The sequence below is a fragment of the Gekko japonicus genome, unplaced genomic scaffold, assembly GCF_001447785.1.
Source record: "Gekko japonicus isolate JY-2015 unplaced genomic scaffold, Gekko_japonicus_V1.1 scaffold34, whole genome shotgun sequence".
NCBI classification, from domain to species: Eukaryota; Metazoa; Chordata; class Lepidosauria; order Squamata; family Gekkonidae; genus Gekko; species Gekko japonicus.
The window spans coordinates 1,416,535-1,430,990 of record NW_015173673.1 but is presented as its reverse complement, the minus strand read 5'-3'; the positions used below and the strand labels follow the sequence as shown (position 1 = coordinate 1,430,990).

Below are 14,456 nucleotides of genomic sequence, written 5' to 3'. Positions count from 1 at the left end.
AAGACTCCTATCTAGTTTCTGTCTGCTGTGGAATGTTACATGGCTGTATGTGAGAAATGAAGAACTAAACTAGAGAAAGAACTGCTATCAATAGAATCTCTGAAACAAGGAGTTCTGAGATAAACTTATCTTAGTCAAAGGGATATGAAACTTCTACCCAACTCAGCCAACCCTCAAACCATGAGGTCCCATCCCCCCCACCGGCCAAGCTGCTAATACATGGGGCTAGCAGGTCTGTGAAGTGTGACAGCACTGCTGGGTGGGCTGTTGCCCTCGGGACAGCCCCCACCATGTCCCCCAATCTAGCTATGGTGTAGGGATGAGTTGCTACACAGCAGCTGATGTGGCAGCTTTACGCAACTTTTGTAGACAGCAGCCTATTTATCAAAAGAGGAAGACACACAAATAGATTTCACAACTATCAGCTGGAAACCTAAATGCGCTTTATTCAAAGAAGTAGAAAGGAAGAACTATTCCTGCAACCATAGTTAGTTGCCCAATCCTTTAACCCTACAGGAATAAGGCACAGCATTCTGTATTTCATTGTATCACTGCTGATTTGGGGCAGGGGGAGAAAGGATCTGCTCACACATCCTGAAAACCAAATACAGAATCCTTAGTAACTTTAGGTGTTCAGTGTGGCACTTGAATTTAATTCAAATTATGTAATACAGCTGGGCCTAATTAAGGAGAGGCCTCATTAAAAATAATAATAAAACAAGCTGAATTTTCTTATCAAAGACCAAGGAATTACACCTAATTTCTGAATTTTGATTGTGGAGCAAGTACTATAGAATAGATGAAGGTGACACATGAGGGATTCCAGTTAACTAACCAGTCTCCAAAGGCAGGAGATGACTCGGGGCAACAAATGAAGTCCAAATTCTGGCACCATGACAGTTTTAGTGCCCCCAAGGCAACAGCTTCTTTAAAACAGTTTTGTTTTCCTTTTACATTACATGCCCAAGCTCCTTGGCAGTACAAAACGATAAACAGGTAGATCAGTAATGATTACAAGCTCACATAAAAAGCAGAAGTTGAGCAATTTAGGTGTACGATGTTCATTAAAAAACCCAAACCCTTATATTTTCTAAAGCTCCAACAACTTTTTTTAAATTTTAAATATGGGTATTCATACCTCTGAACTATGGAAGCCAGGAAGATCCACATTTTTACAGAGCTAGGAACTTCACATATTTAACAGTCTTTTAAACACAAAAGCTTATACCCAGAATTAAACTCTGTTGGTCTTAAAGGTGCCACTGGACTCAAACTTTGTTCTATTGCTTCAGACCAACTCGGCAACCCACCTGAATCAGCCTTTTAAACAGTTTAACAGTGAGAACATGCATGTTTCCATCAGAGAAGAAGGGGAAGATGAACACTCTGCTGACAGAGACGTCTGCAACACCAGATCTCCAGCAGAGGGTATCAATGTCACCAGCAGTAGTTCTTCGTTACCTGTAAACTTTGTTCCCTGTAAACTGTGGATACACACAGCCACTGAGCTATTTAACAGCACACTGCACAAACAAAGCGTATTTTGAAGCATTCAGACCAAATATAAAGAAACTCAAAGGCCAGTCAGAATCCACAGCTGTGTACTCAGATAAAACATGGCTACTGGGGCACCTTTAAACTTATGGCAATAGGCAGCAAGCTACCAACCAATATTTGAGATTTCTTTTGAGGGATTTTTCAGCCCAAAGGGAGTAACAGCTGCTGCATTTGTATTAAAAGGCAATTTCAACTGTGCCCCGTGAACACTACACACCTCACCTTTGGTTTGGTGTAGTGGTTTGTGTAGTGGTTAAGTGCGCGGACTCTAATCTGGGAGAACCAGGTTTCATTCCCCACTCCTCCACTTGCACCTGGCTGGATGACCTTGAGCAAACCATAGTTCCGCCAGAGGTGTTCTTGAAAAAGATAAGTTGCTGTCAGAGCTCTCTCAGCCCCACCTACCTCACAGGGTGTCTGTTGTGGGGAGGGGAGGGGAAAGGAGATTGTAAGCCGCTCTGAGACTCCTTTGGGTAGTGAAGGGCGGGGTATAAATCCAGGCGGGGTATAAATCCAATCTCTTTTCTTCTCTTCTTCTAACAGGACTTCACATGCTCTTAAGAAGGCAGATTTGTACCTCAAACCATCTGTATAGTCATTAATGTACAGAAGTCTGATGTTTCAAACCATGAGGTCCCATCCCCCCCACCCGGTCTGATGTTACAAAGGGTCCCCAATTTGTATTCACCCCTCAGCTATCATACAAGCAGGAACCACCACAACAGCACATAGATGCACAGGTACTCTTCTGTCCATACAATGGCTCTTACACCACTAGAACACCGCCGCACATTGGCAACAGGACAGGCAGTTTTTGCTAATTAAGCCCCTCCCACTGAAGACACACACACCCCAGGATGTTTGTGGTGTTTCCTGACCCCACAAGAGAATTTAAAAGGATCAGTCTACTACAGTGGGACAGGGGGGAGAGTTTCATTCCACAAGTTCTGCTTAGTTCATGGTACTTTGCATCCAAGCCAGTTTCAATGCAGTTGGAAAAGGCAGTCATTTAAACCCAAAGCTGGTATAGCACACTGAAGGCTGTTGCTAGTATGTACACATACTGTTCTTTAGCAATGCAGGTGTATATTGCTTTGCCTGTACCACAGTCATTTTAAGAACTGCTGTGGTACATGGGCATGTAAAAGTTGAATTACACCACATATGTTAATAGGAGAGTAGCCAGGAAAGACTATATCCTGTATATTCAACGTGTGAGCTTTTGTGTGCACACATACTTCAACAGGCAATGAAATGGAATTACAGATCACAGTTGTACATATAGGAGTGGCTTGTTGGATTAGCATGCAAAATATTGAAGATGTTTATCAACAGATCAAAAGAATGACAAGCTTGGTTATTCTCTTGATCTGTTAATAAACATCTCCACTATTTTGTATGCTAATTTAACAAGCCACCCCTATATATACAACTATGATCTGTAATTCCACTTTCATTGTCTAAGTGTGCGCGCACATGAAAACTCATACCTTGAATAAAGCTTTGTTGGTCTTAAAGGTGCCACTAGACTCAAACCTTGTTCTGTTGCTTCAGACCAACATGGCTGCTCACCTGGATATATCCTATATATAAACTATACACAAGTTTGCATATACACTTGAAGGTATATGTTTTAATAAATTTTATGAAATGTATACCTGGCTCCCCACTCATTTCCAATTGATGGGCAATAACCCCAGGAACTATTAATAGAAAACACAACCATCTTTAGACTCAATGACTAGACAGCCTAATAACCTACATAAGCAAACAGGTGATCCAAATACAAACAGTTGACAATACAGAGTAGACAATACTGACCTTGATGGACCAATTGTCTGATTCAGTATAAGGCAGCATCAAATCCCTAGAGTATTTGCACCTGATATGTGCAATGATGCAGAAGGCAAGAGGAACAGTTGTCTAGTAATGTGACCACCGTCAACTAGACCTGTCTCATGTGCATTCTGACATACTTGACCTTCCCCCTTTCATGTGATTTGCGACTAATCTTAAGATATATTTTGATCTCAAGACTTGCAAATGTACAGAATTTGCTCCAGAAAAATGGTATGGCAAAGTCACACAAGCAGTATTGATAAACAATTTATATAATTTCTCAGATGGGTAGGAGTTTGCACAGAAGAGGAATGCATCACTATGGCAAATGTACAAGGTCACAAGAGGTTAATGCAGACTCTACATTCATGAGTGCACAATGTGTGTCGTTTTGACACAATATCACAGTCCAAGCAGCACATTCTTAAACAGCTGAAGAGCAATGTCACCTGAACTTTAGCCTGTACTTGATTTTTGTACTGAGAGATAAGCATGACTGGTTGAAGGCAAAGAAATGTACTTTAATCAACACAAATATGACAGCTATGGTTGTAAAGCAGAGTGTCACTATCGGAAAATTCAGAGGCAAGTCAAAAAGGAAGGAAACCTCAGGCATTCTGATTTTGTACAGGTGAAAGTTCTCACCCCCCAAAAAAAGCTATTGAGCTTTTAAGTACATGTTCCGGAAAGAGTAGGATTAGCGGTGAAACTACACTTCCAGTGAAGTCAGTCATACAGCCTTATTCTTCTCCTTTCAGAAGTCATCACTAAGAGAAGATGACCTCTCCCCCTCCCACGTGAAAACAAACTCATACATAGTTCTGTGCAACTGAATAACTGTATGTGTGTGTGTGTGTAATTGTGTGTGTGTGTGGGCTTGCGAACTTGGAAGTCATGGTGACTTCTGGCAACCCCCTAATGGGGGATAGGATGTTTCAAAGAGGTGACTTGATAACCTGGCCCTGGTATTTATTGGAGGTCGCCCTTCCAAGTACTTGCCAGGGTTGGCCCTGCTTAGCTTCTGAGATCTGATGAGATCAGGCTGGTCTGGGCTATCCAGGTCAGGGCAATAACTAGATTATCTCAACATGTTTTATTAAAGTATTACAGCCCTGTATACAATTATTATTTGGAGCTGCGGTGGCTCAAGTGGTTAAGACGCTGAACTGCAGGCTGTGGCAGGTCGGTAGTTCAGCAGTTCGAGACCCGAGTGTGCCGCATGACGGAGTGAGCTCCTGTCTCTAGTTCCAGCTCCTGCCAACCTAGCAGTTCGAAAGCAAGAAATTCCAAGTAGATAAATAGGTACCACTTCGATGGGAAGGTCACAGCGTTCTGTGCGCCTTGGCATTTAGTCATGCCGGCCACATGTCCACAGAAACGTCTTTGGACAGCGCTGGCTCTTCGGCTTTGAAACGGAGATGAGCACCGCAACCCTAGAGTCGGATTTGACTGGCTTTCGAGCAAGGGAACCTTTACCTTTAATACAATTATATACCGTTTTCTGTATGCTCTTTATAAAATGGGTTGAATGCAGACATGGGCTTGGATCTGATAGAGGATTTCCATGGATTTAGGAGGGGGAAGTGGCAACTCCCTCCTCCTGCTAAAGGTCTCCAACTCACTGCTCAAGCTGCTTCTGTCCCCTCTCCCCCAGGAGCAGCAATTTGGGCTGCAGTGGAAAGCAAGGATGTTGTCCTCTGCAAACAGAAGTACTAAAACAAACACTTCCAGGGGATGCCAGAATCAGCTCAGTCACAAGCCAACCAAAAGAGACAAGCCTAGACATTCTTTGAACATCCTCTCTCAGTGAAGCTGCGATGGAGATCCCCACCTGTACCTTCCCACAGGCTTTTAGGTACGACAAGGCAGTGCCAAGGCTGTTTGTGTGCTGGGAAAGGAAGTCATCCCAGATTAGGCCTGAAGTCTACTCACAACTGCAATTTATTCACTCTGTGAAGTGCCCTTCAAAATTAATCTTACCCATCCCTCCCCTCCTCTAGCCTTCTGATACAGAAGCATCTCAAGCAGCGAGAGCCAAGCTGTGCTGTAAAAAAAGGAGCTGAGAAGCCACCGTATTACAAACATACCTCAAGGGCTGAGTACTCTGGTCCCCCGAATCCCACGGATCTTTGCTCTCATCCCCTTCCAAACTCCTGCTCCAAGATGTCAACGATTCTGATAAGATCCCGGCTTTTAGAAAAACTGTTGAGGCACTTGCACTGAGCTCGGACTACCTGTCTGCAGAGTCTAGATCCCACGATCAAGCTTTATAAGCTCACAGGGCTGGAGGGGAAAGGTGACGAGATAAAAGCCAGCTCCTTGCCAAAGAGCAAGCAGAAACTGAGCCATGCCACTGTTGCCAAGATTGTCTCTGCCCTAATTATATACGGGAAGAGTTAAAACAAAAAATAAGAGTAGTTTCAGCAACTGAATTACTGCATGTTCTAAAATTTCAAATTCTTGACAAAGGTTTATGAGACGAGGGATCTTTACAAGTGGCAGGCAGCCTCCAACTTACAAGACAAAACACCCTAACTATCTGCAATTAGATGTATTTGTTAATAAGCCTGAAATTAATTCATCATAACTTCAAACAGCCCTTTAGCCTATAACACCTCTTAAAGCAAAAAGACATCCACTCTTAATTGAACTCAAGCCTAGCAGAGCTACCAGTACCCTAGGTAGCAAGGTCTTGATAGTCAAGGGGGGCAAGGCATTCTACAGGCAAGATGTCACCACTGAAAAAGCTATGTCTTTGGCCATGTCCAGCCTCATCTCTGAAGCACAGAGATCTTAGTCATATTTTTTACTAGACTGATCAAGCCCTATCCATATTTCCTAGGAACTAAATTTTACTGACTTAAACAAGCTTCATTCATGTTAATGATTTTTAGGATTTCAGATCAAAAAATTAAGATGATAGCCTGTGTCTTAAAAAAATTATCTGGAAAGAGACAAAGAAGTTAAAGCTTGGCACAACAACCCCCAGGAATAAGCAACTGAAACAGCGCTCTAATGTCATACAGTAGACACATCCTTGCAGTGTAATCTGTGAAGATTCTTACTACCAGTGTCTTGACAAAAGGAATATGGGAAGGACATCCTAATTTAATCGAGTTTGGGGAAAGAGGCATTTCTCCATGGAAGAAAGAAGCAATGTATAATCTGGTGCTTGCCTAAACACATACTGCACAAAGGCCTCGTTTGCTGCCAAACTTCCCCCTTTCCCTGTGACATAATGTGCAAGATTCCTCCACTGGTGGCCTATACTGACACTCCCTTGAACATCGTACTTTTCCAAATCAACCTTTGGCAAGCCATGAACCACACACTTCCTTGCTTCACTACATTTGCTTGCAATACTGTCATTAAAAGTGACACTACTGTAAAGCCAGTAATACACTGGCTTAATCAGACAGTCCAAAAGCATTAAGCCATAACTGTCACGCTACCCAACTGAATACATTGCACAAAAGCCTCTTCCTGCAATTGCACAGGTGAGGAAAGGGTCCATTTTGTTTTGTTCACCATGCTGCAAAGGTGGAACCTGTTCAACAAGATAGACTGAGCCAATACAAGAATTATAACCTTGCGCTACAGTCTACATCTTTGTTCTGTGGTTATGTTAACTCTGATCACATGTGATATATATACATCTCAAGGCCAGTTAAAGTAAATCGGTAGACACAAAAAAATTAAACATAAAAAGTGTGATTTGAATATATATTCTTACCTAGAATCTGCCTTTTGTATAGGACCAAGCTTGTACTCTCCTTTAAGTGATGTGCCCAGAGATGGAGGCCATGGTCCCACTCAATTATAACATGAAAGGAATCCTGAACATACCATCCTGCATGACTAGTCATTCTGTTTAGAATGGCCTTGTGAGTTAGTTACTCAATTCAGGACAATCAGTACTTTCAGAGTGGTGAAATATAGGGAATAATGAAGGTGGTTTTGTTACTACAATTATTTCTTTAATTAGACCTTTAATAATTAGATCTTGTTACTTGCTCCAAGCCCATGGGTTGAACGAGACCACAACAAAGTTTTACAATAATTCTGTGCTCTCTTCTTTCATGCCTTTATTTTTAAATTGAAATCAAAATATACATGGCAGGCTGAAGGGGCCTCCCTATGGAAACAAAGGACTGAAGATATGAAGAGAAGGGGCTATAATCTACATCAGAATGGCCCAGAAGCCAAATGCATGTGACACAGGATGTCTGAGTTGTAGGTACTTAATGGGACATGCATGCTAGTTGGCCAAAGTGTGTGCGAATTCTCATCCAAATAGTAAGGTTATTTTCGAAGGTGAATGTGATACTATCCTGTTTTCTTTTAATACAGAACACAGTGAGGTAACACTTACAGTTATGCACCCTTTGGTAAACAAATTAAAAATGCATTTGACCAGCTTATTTCCACAATTTTATGCAACCAGACAGTGACCAAACCTTCCTTCTGACCTTTGTCCAATAAAGCTTCAGTACTGCCCGCAAACAGCTGTCCATATACTCTTGTGTAATAGCTTCTGTCCTTGGCTGCCCAGCGTCAAGGTACTACCAACCAAGGCCACTATGCAACCTACAGTCCAAATACTTGGACTTTATATAGCACTATGACTGCAAAACAAAGTCGCTTGTAGCAATATTACTCCCCCTCCCTTTAAACTCCCTGTATGTATACAGTTTGACAATAAACACAAGTTAAAACAAATGCTGACAAAATGTGATGAAATCTTCACTCTTCCAGCTGTAAAGCTAACAGCAGCAGCAAGGAAGGGAGAATGAATATGGCTTCTGGCTCAAGGTTATGCAACTACACATGCCTGAAATGGCTTTTCAAATGTTTTTGTGCTTCATGGCTGAAGATATGCCACAATGAAATCCTACGGCAATTTCAAGACTGGCATTTATTTTTTGAGCCCAGGAAACAATATGAGAAAAGGAAGAAGATTCACTTCCTTGTACATATACTTCTTAACAGACCAGACCATAACATGTGTGTGAAGCTTTTCTGCTTATAGTAAGCTAAACAGGTATAAGAGGGGAGTGCCTGCTTAGGAAGAAGACAGATAACAAGAAACTACAATTTCGCACCTAATGCAAAAGGGGCAACAGAGGCATGATGCATTCATACTTCCTTTTTAATTATTCCTATTCAACATGTAGGTTTCTGCATTTCTTCCTTGGCAAGATGTACAGCTGCCAAACCAAAGACGGTTGGTCAGGATGCGTATCAATCACCAGAGAAGGCAGCAAAGCCAAAAGCGGCATCTTAAAAGTTTAATGTAAACTTGCTAACACATTTTATGACACTTCTCTTGGAGGAATTCTTAAAAAGATTTGCAAGGGCTCCAGACCACAGCTCAAAATAAATGTAGTTCTTAGCAGCACATTGCAACGATAACACAGCCAAGGTTTAACAAGATAAACAGCAAAAATAGCTGATGAAGATTAAAGCTAGACCAAAGTACAGCTATTGAGCAATAATTCAAATAAACTGTCACTTATATTAGCCTAACACAGTACATATTAGCTATTTTCACAGTCCATCCTCTGCCCTGCAAGTCAACTGTGGCTATCTAGTTATCTTTAATCTTATGGGTATGTGTTCAGTGTCTCAAGATACAAAAGCCAAGGGAACCGAGATGTAAAGAAAACTACCCTGGCATGTCAATAGATCAAATCGGATTCTCTAGTCTTTTCTGCTAGACGAAAATGTTTGTCATGCATTAGAAACCTGGGTCTTACTACAAAAGTTGCAAATAATTAACGTGCCAAAGACGTTCACTGTGTGACTGAAGGAAAGCTGTGCATATGCAAGAAAATATTCCTAAACAATATGCTCATTTTAAAAGGCATCTGGTTATCTAGGGCTTCTACCTGAAATGTATTATTAGAATTATGCATGACTGTTCCCTGATATTTTGCTGCAGCGGCTTTGCGACTGCACCCATCCTTTGCCAGAATTCCAAAGGTGCCCACAGGCTCAAAAAGGTTGAGAACTCCTGTAATAGGCAACTCTTGCCTGAAGCACAAGGGAAGAAGCAAAAGCCAATGTGGAGTAAAACTCTCAGCTAAAAACAGTACTAACAGAGGAGTAAGTACACCCCCACAGTTCCTACCGCTTCTCAGCATTCACCAGACAAGAAACTAAACCAACAGGTCCACTCTATAACTTCTCTCTCCCCTCAGAACTAAAAGCACCCTGAAAGGTAGTGTTAGCATAGCTCATTACTAAAGTGATACTGTGATCAAGTTAATGCACTTCAGGACTGAAGCATTAGAGTCTACTGGACCGTTTTATGGCAGAACCCTTCAAACGATGGAAAAAATGAGCCTTCCATGAAAACTTTAGGGCTTTTATGTGTTATTACATCCTGACTCACTATTAGCAATGACAATTATCTAAAAACAAGTAATCTAAAAGGATTGTGGTGATGTAGCAAAAACCACCAGATCCACACTGCACACCATTGCATGTGAGCAGCTTGCCACATTTAAGCTGCCATCACATGCTTATGAAATTAGGTACTATTTCAACAGTTAACATTCACTCTCAGAATCACAGAATCATAAAGTTGGAAGGGACCTCCAAGTGTCATCTAGTCCAAGCCCTGTACAGTGCAGGAAATCCACAAATACTCCCCACACACATACACCCAGTGACCCCTGCTCCATGCCCAGAAGATGGCAAAAAACCTCCAGGATCACTGGCCAAAGTGGCCTGGAAAAGAATTACTGCCTGACCCCAAAGTGGTGATCAGCATTCCCCTGGGTGTGTAAGAAAGGACCTTGAGAACTAAGACCTGATGCCACCCTTCCCTCCCTCCTTCTCATGACCTGCCTACGTTGTCCCAGCACTGGTTACGGTTTAAAGGCAAGGATCCCACAGAAGCAAAAAACTCTAAATGCTTTTGACATTAATTATTTGACTTAGGACAGACAATGTTCACTGCAGCTTGGAGACAGCATTTTCTGAAAAACACCAGGAGAGGAATTTACACCTCTAGCACAATAACCAGGAGAGGAATTTACACCTCTCGCACAATACGTTTGTACTGCTTTAGTGACACCCATCTTATGGCTAGTTTGCACTGAAGTATGAAAGCTGTCTTTGAGCACATCACAAGCAGGTAGGACTGAAGTAACTGAATGCTCCACCATACAAACCATTCCCTGCACAAAAAACCCAGTAGCTATGGGTCACCACTGGGGAGAAATGTATGGTATAAATAAGGCAAATAAATAACTCAGCAGGTTTTTTTTTTTTAAATCACATGTAGCTCCACTTGCATTCTTAAACTGTACAACTCAAACAGATGTTCAGCATCTCACTGAGAACTAGGCTTCTGAGAATCACAGCTTCTGTCACTAGTATGTACACTCCCAATACAATGTTAGATATCATGCCTGTACACTGCCCACCATAAGACGAACATTTTAGCAAGCATCTCTGCCACAACCTCGTAACTCCCTTCAAGACATAATTCTTTAATAAACCATTTATAGCACAATCCTGTCCATGTGTTTACCAGCAACTCTACATTGGATTGTCGGCATAGCCCTTAAGAGCACCATGCCAATAAACTGCCTTCCTGCCCTTTGGAATCGACCCTTACCTATAACTGAATGATTTATTGGGTCACATATACAGCACTTGCTTGGACTTCATGCTTCACAATTTGGTCTTATTCAAACCCCACTGAATCCATTAAGCTACAGACTTAGTCTTGCACCTCCAGGGTCATCTAGTCCAACCCCCTGCGTAATGCAGGAAACTCACAAATACCTCCCACACACACACACACACACACACCCAGTGACTCCTGCTTCATGCCCAGAAGATGGCAAGAAACCACCAGGAACCCTAGCCAAACTGGCCTGGAGAAAATTGCTTCCTGACCCCAAAGTAGTGATTGGCATTTCCCTGGGAATGTAAGAAAGGACCACAAGAACTAAGCACTGCCTGCCCTCCGTCTCAAGATCTGCCTAAGTTCACAGAATCCGCATTGCTGTCAGATGGCCATCAAGCCTCTGTTTAAAAACCTCCAAAGAAGGGGAGAGCCCACCAGCTCCTGAGGAAGCCTGTTCCACTGAGGAACCACTCTAATTGTCAGGAAGCTCTTCCTAATGTTTAGCCAAAAAACTCTTTTTCTGGGGTAACAGAAAACCAACTCTGCACCATCCTCTACTTCTATACAGCTGTCATTTACAAGTGGCATAAATGCATATAAATTGCCTACAGGAGAACTACAACTAGTTAATTTATTATCATCTCTCATCCAAATAGCCGGTGGTTAAGTTTTAAATTAAAATGAACTATTGTATCTGTTACATTAAGGAGCTAATCATACTACTTAATTTTACACTTATTTTTATACATGTTTACAATTATTAGATTACTAATTTATATCACAAATTATTATACTTACAAATTATTCTCCTTAGTATTATTTCATGACTTATGGAGACCCTGTGGGGTTTTCAAGGCAAGAGACATTCAGAGGTGGTTCGTCATTGCCTGCCTCTGCATAGCAAGCCTGGACTTCCTTGGTACAGACTACCTAAATTATTTACTGGACACATGGTGCACAGAATGTATTTTGTTTCCTTCATTCTTATACCAATATTAGAGCAAATAGATCCAAGTGGTCATCCATGTTAGTTTGAAGCAGTAGAACATGTGGCACCAAATTTAGAGCATTCACTTTTCTTGGGAGGATCTTTAAACTGAAACGAGGCAGAAAGCCTTTGACTCACATAAATGGCTACTAGCCATTATAACTCAGGGGAACCTCCACATTCAGAAGCACTAAGCCTCTGAATCCGAGAGCCAGGGGACAACATCAAGGGAAGGCTTCAGCCTCTATTCCCTGGTGTTGGCCCTCCAGAGGAACTGGCTGACCACTGTGTGAGACAGGATGCTAGAGTAGACGAACTATGGGTCTGATCCAGTAGGGTTCTTCTCGTGTTCTTACAACGCTTCACGTCCTCAAGAGTGTGTTTCAAGTACTTTACACAATAACACAGGACACTGACGTTGCAAACTTTTTCCCTTGAGCACTGTCTTCCTTTGGGAAACCAAACTTATTGCAAAACTGTCTCAGCTCCTAACCTGCTCAAAATTATGGCTGCCACGAGGTACAGGCAGGGGGGAATTACTAGCACACAGTGTATATTCTTAGTTATTTTAGACTGCCAGGTATAGAGAGAAGGGGAAGAGGAGAAGAGTTGTTTACGTTCTCTAAACACAAGGACAGTCCCTCAGCACTTCAGCAGGCTAAAAACAAACCACAAGATCACACAACTACAGCAATTAATAGCAATTAATAGGTCAAAAATCAAAGTTTCATGTCATCTTCAGAGGCAAATTTAATGAGGCATCATTGATTAGTCGCTTACAAAAATCACAAGACTTTGGTTTTGCTGTAAAAGCTGGTTCACAAAAAATGCTTACAGTAATTTTAACTGTATATTAATATTAAAGGATTACTCCTTTCCCCCTTCACTACCATGACTGAGGCAGGGAAAAAAACAAACAAGGGACTTGTCCAAGGTCAGCAGCAGTCCCCAAGAAGAGAGGCTGAAGTAGAGGAATGCAGTCACCTCCCAGGGAAGCGCATAAACAGCCCGCGTGCCTAGCGAGCACCACCGGCCACAAGGCTCCCCCCTCCCCCAGCCCCGGAGCAGGCCAAGGTTTTTGGACAGGGCAGCCGTGCAGGGGCCCACTGCCCTGTCCCCCACAGAGGCACCCAGACTCCAAACCAGGGCTCCCCACAGCCTGCCCTCTCACCTGGCACCTCCTGACGACCGCGTCCACCCGTGCCCAGCGCCGAGGTGAGGAGGGAGTCCCCACGGTGACGCCGGCGCCTCCGGGAATCCCACCCCCTCCACCTTGTCTCCGCCGTGCCCGCCTTCCCTCCGCCTCCCCTTCCCACCTTATCGCCTCCCCTTTGCCCTAGAGCGTCATCATCGCACGAGGCTCCGCGAGCCAATGAGCGACAGCTCCGGCCCGAGCCGCACGCGCAAGAGACCTCGGATCAAGATTTTCGACGGCGCTTGGGCCCATTGCACGCTGGGAAATGTAGTGTGCGCTTTGTGAGGGGCCGCTAATGCGGAGGGAGAGGTGTTTTGGCCAGTAGCGCTGTACTTAACTGAGGGCGCCGTTGTCTTGGTCTGAGGGGGAAGTTTATTTCCCTTCCTTCCCGCCCGCCTTTTTCAGGCTTTCGTTACATAGCGTGCGTTGTGACTGAACGTGTTTATTCTTGCCACAGGCGTGTGTCTTTCAAATCTGCACTACTTTGTTTCGGTTGGGGATTCAAATTGTTCGTTGCATTTCTACGCCGATTCCGTGCCGTGGCACTGAAGGCCCCTTTACAATGTACGGTATTACGAGACAAAATAAAAATATCTAACCTTACCACGGTGCACTTCTAACCCTAAATAGTAGAATACCCTCGAGCTTCAGGAGCCGATGGCGCGATCTCTCTGGCCTCTGTTGCTTTTTTCTTGCAAAACTGGCTCTGATTTCGTCAGTTGGAATGCGTTAATTATTGCGTGTGTTTGGCTCCAGCTCACGAAAGCTTGTCAAAATAAATTTGTTAAAGTGCTTATAGAGTGCTTTGTTTTGTCTAAAGACGCATTCATGCACACACAGAGTAATTATCCTGACTTAGAAAGTGATGCAGCCCACAACTATTTATTAAGCACCATTCGTACCTCATGATAGTATAAACTAGGATTGGGATTTAGGTGGATAGCCCTGTTGGTCTGAAGCAGTAGAACAAGAGTTTGACTCCAGCGGTGGCTTTAAGAACAACAAAGTTTAATTCTAGGTATAAGCTTTCATGTGCTTGTGCACTTCATCAGATACATAAGAGATTAAACAAAATGTATCACATGTAGGATTGGGATGAGTTTTTTAGAAAAAGAATGTGTTTGTATAGACTCAGAAAATGGAACATTTGTACACAACCGGTAAAGCTCTGATTACAGGATGCAACAGAGAAACAACTGAGGATGGGTTAGCATCTTATATTTCTCTTACAGTAA

General features: G+C 42.8%; 1 protein-coding gene across 2 annotated transcripts in view; it reads right to left on the bottom strand.

Moving 5' to 3' along the window:
- The window catches only part of ADIPOR2 (adiponectin receptor 2), a 39,759-nt gene extending 26,416 nt beyond the window's left edge, over window positions 1-13,343 (bottom strand). The window contains exon 1 of one of the 2 annotated variants that reach the window (XM_015422881.1): window positions 13,198-13,343. The gene's annotated coding sequence lies outside the window, so the exon portion shown is untranslated. Of the gene's footprint in view, window positions 1-5,483; window positions 5,536-13,197 lie in introns of those variants that run through there. The other variant, XM_015422882.1, reaches the window with a different exon arrangement.
- Window positions 13,344-14,456: the final 1,113 nt, after the last annotated feature.